Genomic DNA, 6780 nt, shown 5'->3' with positions numbered 1-6780 from the left:
TAGTAGTTTTCTGGTAGCATTTTTAGGATTCTCTATGTATAGTATTATGTCATCTGCAAACAGTGACACTTCTTCTTTTCTGATTTGGCTTCCTTTTATTTCTTTTTAGTTTCTGATTGCTGTGGCTGAAACTTCCAAAACTATGTTGAATAATAGTGGTAAGAATGGGCAACCTTGTGTTGTTCCTGATCTTAGTGGAAATGCTTTCAGGTTTTCACCATTGAGCATGATGTTGGCTGTGGGTTTGTCATATATGGCCTTTATTATGTTGAGGAATGTTCCCTCTATGCCTACTTTCTGGAGACTTTTTATCATAAATTGGTGTTGAATTTTGTCAAAAGCTTTCTTTGCATCTATTGAGATGATCACATCTTTTTTCTCCTTCAATTTGTTAGTATGCTGTATCACATTGATCGATTTGCATATATTGAAGAATCCTTGCATTCCTGAGATATACCTCACTTGATCATGGTGTATGATCCTTTTAATGTGCTGTTGGATTCTGTTTGCTAGTGTTTTGTTGAGGATCTTTGCATCTATGTTCATCAATGATATTGGTCTGTAGTCTTCTTTCTTTGTGACATCTTTGTCTGGTTTTGGTATCAGGGTGATGGTAGCCTCATAGAATGAGTTTGGGAGTGTTCCTCCCTCTGCTATATTTTAGAAGGTTTGAGAAGGATAGGTGTTAGCTCTTCTCTAAATGTTTGATAGAATTTGCCTGTGAAGCCATCTGTTCCTGGGCTTTTGTTTGTTGGAAGATTTTTAATCACAGTTTCAATTTCAGTGCTTGTGATTTGTCTGTTCATATTTTCTATTTCTTCCTGGTTCAGTCTCGGAAGGTTGTGCATTTCTAAGAATTTGTCCATTTCTTCTAGGTTGTCTATTTTATTGGCATATAATTATTTGTAGTAATCTCTCATGATCCTTTGTATTTCTGCAGTGTCAGTTGTTACTTTCCCTTTTCCATTTCTAATTCTATTGATTTGAGTTCTTCTCCCATTTTTTCTTGATGGGTTTGGCTAACGGTTTATCAATTTTGTTTATCGTCTCAAAGAACCAGCTTTTAGTTTTATTGATCTTTGCTATCATTTCCTTCATGTCTTTTTCATTTATTTCTGATCTGATCTTTATGATTTCTTTCCTTCTGCTAACTTTGGGTTTTTTGTTTGTTTGTTTGTTTTTTTCTTCTTTCTCTAATTGCTTTAGGTGTAAGGTTAGGTTGTTTATTTGAGATGTTTCTTGTTTCTTAAGGTAGGATTGTATTGCTATAAACTTCCCTCTTAGAACTACTTTTCCTGCATCCCATAGGTTTTGGGTCATTGTGTTTTCATTTCATTTGTTTCTAGGTATTTTTTGATTTCCTCTTTAACTTCTCCAGTGATCTCTTGGTTATTAAGTAGTGTATTGATTAGCCTCCATGTGTTTGTATTTTTTACAGATGTTTTTCCTGTAATTGATATCTAGTCTCATAGTGTTGTGGTCAGAAAAGACACTTGATATGGTTTCAATTTTCTTAAATTTACCAAGGCTTGATTTGTGACCCAAGATATGATCTATCCAGGAGACTGATCCATGAGCAGTTGAGAAGAAAGTGTTTTCTGTTGTTTTTGGGTGGAATGTCCTATAAATATTAATTAAGTCCATCTTCTTTAATGTGTCATTTAAAGCTTGTGTTTCCTTATTTATTTTCATTTTGAACGATATGTCCATTGGTGAAAGTGGGGTGTTAAAGTCCCCTACTGTGAATGTTACTGTCGATTTCCCCTTTTATGGTTGTTAGTATTTGCTTTATGTATCGAGGTGCTCCTATGTTGGGTGCATAAATATTTACAGTTGTTACATCTTCTTCTGGGATTGATCCCTTGATCATTATGTAGTGTCCTTCTTTGTCTCTTGTAATAGTCTTTGTTTTAAAGTATATTTTGTCTGATATGAGAATGTTACTCCAGCTTTCTTCTGATTTCCATTTGCATGGAATATCTTTTTCCATCTCCTCACTTTCAGTCTGTGTATGTGTCCTTAGGTCTGAAGTGGGTCCCTTGTAGACAGCATATATATGGGTCTTGTTTTTGTATCCATTCAGCCAGTCTATGTCTTTTGGTTGGAGCATTTAATCCACTTATGTTTAAGGTAAATTACGTATGTTCCTATTACCATTTTCTTAATTGTTTTGGGTTTGTTATTGTAGGTCTTTTCCTTCTCCGGTGTTTCCTGCCTAGAGAAGTTCCTTTAGCATTTGTTGTAAAGCTGGTTTGGCGGTGCTGAATTCTCTTAGTTTTTGCTAAGAGAATTAATCAAATCTGAATGAGATCCTTGCTGGGTAGAGTAATCTTGTTGTAGGTTTTTCCCTTTCATCACTTTAAATATGTCCTGCCACTCTCTTCTGGCTTGCAGAGTTTCTGCTGAAAGATCAGCTGTTAACCTTATGGGGATTCCCTTTTATATTATTTGTTGTTTTCCCCTTGCTACTTTTAATTTTTTGTCTTTAATTTTTGATAGTTTGATTAATATGTGTCTTGGCGTGTTTCTCCTTGGATTTATCCTGTATGGGACTCTGTGCTTCCTGGACTTGATTAACTATTTCCTTTCCCATATTAGGGAAGTTTTCAACTATAATCTCTTCAACTATTTTCTCAGTCCCTTTATTTTTCTCTTCTTCTTTGGAACCCCTATAATTCAAATGTTGGTGCCTTTAATATTGTCCCAGAGGTCTCTGAGACTGTCCTCAATTATTTTCATTTTATTTTTTTATTATTATTCTGCTCTGCAGTAGTTATTTCCACTATTTTATCTTCCAGGTCACTTATCCGTTCTTCTGCCTCAGTTATTCTGCTATTGATCCCTTCTAGAGAATTTTTAATTTCATTTATTGGGTTGTTCATGATTGTTTGTTTGCTCTTTAGTTCTTCTAGGCCTTTGTTAAACTTTTCTTGTATTTCCTCCATTCTATTTCCAAGATTTTGGATCATCTTTACTACCATTTTTCTGAATTCTTTTCAGGTAGACTGCCTATTTCCTGTTCATTTGTTAGTTCTGGTGGGTTTTTACCTTGCTCCTTCATCTGCTGTGTGTTTCTCTGTCTTCTCATTTTGCTTAACTTATTGTGTTTGGGGTCTCCTTTTCACAGGCTGCAAGTTCATAGTTCCCATTGTTTTTGGTGTCTGTCCCCAGTGGGTAAGGTTGGTTCAGTGGTTTGTGTAGCCCTCTTGGTGGAGGGGACCAGTGCCTGTGTTCTGGTGGATGAAGTTGAATCTTGTCTTTCTGGTGGGCAGGTCCACGTCTGGTGGTGTGTTTTGGGGTGTCTGTGACCTTATTATGATTTTAGGCAGCCTTTCTGCTAATGGGTGGAGTTGTGTTCCTGTCTTGCTAGTTGTTTGGCATGAGGTGTCCAGCACTGTATCTTCTTCTTTTTTTTTTTTTTTTTTTTTTTTGTGGTATTCAGGCCTCTCACTGTTGTGGCCTCTCCCATTGTGGAGCACAGGCTCCGGACGCACAGGCCCAGCAGCCATGGCTCACGGGCCTAGCCACTCCGCGGCATGTGGGATCTTCCCGGACCGGGGCACGAACCCGTGTCCCCTGCATCAGCAGGTGGACTCTCAACCACTGCGCCACAAGGGAAGCCCTAGCACTGTATCTTGCTGGTTGTTGAGTGGAGCTGGGTCTTGGCATTGAGATGGAGATCTCTGGGAGATTTTTGCCGTTTGATATTACGTGTGGTCAGGAGGTCTCTGGTGGACCAGTGTCCTGAACTTGGCTCTCCCACCACAGAGGCACAGCCCTGACGCCTGGTTGGAGCACCAAAAGCCTGTCATCCACACGGCTTAGAATAAAAGGAAGAAAAAAAGAAAAAGATAAAATTAAATTAAATTAAAAAGTTATTAAAATAAAAACAAAAAAAAATAATTATTAAAAAAATTTAAAGTAATTAAAAAAAAAAAAGAAAGAAGAGAACAACCAAACCAAATAAACAAATCCACCAATGATAAGAAGCACTGGAAACTATACTAAAAAAAAGGACAGAACCCTAGGACAAATGTTAAAAGCAAAGCTATATCGACAAAAATCACACAGAAACATATGCATACACACTCACAAAAAGAGAAAAAGGGGGAACAAATGTATATCGTTGCTCCCAAAGTCCACCTCCTCAATTTGGGATGATTCCTTGTCTATTCAGGAATCCCAGAGATGCAGGTACATCAACTTGTTTGTGGAGATTTAATCTGCTGCTCCTGAGGCTGCTGGGAGAGATTTCCCTTTCTCTTCTTTGTTCATACTGCTCCGGGGTTCAGCTTTGGATTTGGCCCCGCCTCTGCGCGTAGGTCGACTGAGGGCGTCTGTTCTTCGCTCAGACAGGACCAGGTTAAAGGGCTCCGGCCTCACTCAGGCCGGGGGTGGGGGTGGGGTGGGGGTGGGGGGGTGGCAGGGAGGGGTTCGGATGCGGGGCGAGCCTGCAGCGGCAGAGGCCAGCGTGACGTTGCACCAGCCTGAGGTGCGCCGTGCCTTCTCCTGGGGAAGTTGTCCCTGGATCACAGGACCCTGGCAGTGGCGGGCTGCACAGGCTCCTGGGAGGGGCGGTGTGGATAGTGACCTGCGCTTGCACACAGGCTTCTTGGTGGCAGCGGCAGCAGCAGCCTTAGCATTTCATGCCCGTCTCTGGGGTCCGCGCTTTTAGCCGCGGCTCGCGCCCGTCTCTGGAGCTCCTTTAAGCAGCGCTCTTAATCCCCTCTCTTCGCGCACCAGGAAACAAAGAGGCAAAAATAAGTCTCTTGCACTAACCCCATTCAGGCTGTGTTCATGCAGCCAACCTGGGCTGTGTTCTTAATCATTTTCTTATTCTCAAGTATATGATTATTGCTCATTCAACCCGAAGGCCACAGGAGATTCAATCACTACTCTCATGCACCTCACTATCTAGCAGGAAAGGCAGAAGTGAAAATCAATAATTAGTAAGTAGTGTGATAAATGTTAAATTTGCACAGGATGTTATTGAGTACAGAGAACAGATGCCAACTGTCTGAGGAGGGCAGAAAATAGCTCCAGAATCAGTCTTCTGGACTGACAAGGTTGAGAAGGACATTTCAGGCAGAGGGAATAAAGGAATAAGGGAAAGGCTCATTGGAGATCTACATGGAGTTCTGGGTGCCTGGAGTCAAGGACACACACTAGGCAAATGCAGTCAAAGAAGCGGAAGAGGTTTGTTGAGTCCAGATTATGAAGAACATTTATGTGACATACAAAGGCATTTAAACCCTCTGCTGCAGAATATAAGCCAATCTTGTACGTGTTCCCCCTTGAGACAGTGTTTCTTCATAGAAAAGTCTGTGTCCTGTTTATCTCTGAGTATCCAAAGCCTAGCAGGGGCAGTTATTCAACAAATATTTGTTGAATGAAGAAGTGAATGAATGAGTAAAAGGATAGCATTAAGCACATGACAATATATACTTTGATTGCAGGGGTATGGGGTTAGAGGGCACCAGGCATGAGGTAATAGGTGACAGTGGAATTATGTAGCAAAGGTATAGTGAGCGGGATATTGGAAAGGCATTCAGGAGAGGGACTGTCCTTAACCAATACGGAAAACCCAGAGGGTTGGCTGAGGGCAAGCTGAGGTGAGGTGGTGGAAGGGAGAAGTAGATTTCAAGAGCATGAAGTTGGATTTTGGATATGTTGAGCTGGAAATGGTTGGAACCTTCCAAGTTAAGAGTTCTAGTTGTCACTAGGGTTTGGAAGCTAGAACTAAGCGTGATGCTATTAAAATTATGGCAACATCTGTTCACACTGAGAGAGAAATATATACAGGGAGACCAGAGTGAGTTGTGGGGTAGAACCTTAAGGATGAGCAAGTACTTTCTAGAGACAAATAAATGTTATAGAATCTTGTTTTGTCATCAGGGGTTAGAGAAGGAGGAACCTAGAATGTGGGCTCAGGAGGAGTAAGGAATAATATGAATCCCGTGGCTTGAAATCAAAGGAAAATTCAAGAGGGTATGTATTCAACAGGATTAAATTCTACAGAGAAAAGTAAATTTAGCACTACTTGCTATGTGTTGTTCGGCGATATATTTATTGGGAAAATTGTATGATGTCTATGGAATTAATTCTAAAACAATTTTGAGGGTCTGCTTGGCTTGGTGCTATATTTTTTCCACGAGTTGGATGTATTTTATATTCAGCAGTAGAAACTGAGCATTTAAAGTAAATCATACCCGCAAATGACATTTTCATGAAAAAAAAAATGATGGATGTTAATATAGTGTAATACCAAGAGGATATAGTGAATGCAATTGCTAGTTTGCTCAAGACATCATTTAGTAAGCTGTTGGTAGGTGAAAAAAAAGAGACCCAAATGGGAATTTCAGAGCAACTGGTGTGCTGACTTTTCTGGTGGGAAGTACTCTTTAGGATGACTATGTGAATATAATATCTCTTGAATATGTGGGAATAGTTTTAAAGGCTTTGAACAGAATGATCTTATTACAAATAGAAGCATAACTGAAGCTTCAGCATAGCGATTCATTTACAAAAATAAGGATTTTTTTTTTCATGGTTGGAAAAGGACTTAGGAATTTTTAGTTTTTAATTTTTTAGAAATTTAAATTATAATTCAATTTTTTAAAATATTTGTTGAGTCTATGGAATACGTGTGCCTAGCCTATGTAAAATATCTGTTCTATGCAAAGGAAAAAGATATCTAGATATAATTAAAAAATTTTTAATGGAAGTGCAATATATAAGGGAAAAGTGCATATAAGTGTGCAACTCAATGATTTTTTCACA

Source organism: Delphinus delphis, chromosome 17 (genome assembly GCF_949987515.2).
Source record: "Delphinus delphis chromosome 17, mDelDel1.2, whole genome shotgun sequence".
Taxonomy (NCBI): domain Eukaryota; kingdom Metazoa; phylum Chordata; class Mammalia; order Artiodactyla; family Delphinidae; genus Delphinus; species Delphinus delphis.
The sequence above is the reverse complement of the archived record's forward strand: the minus strand, read 5'-3'. Positions refer to the sequence as shown.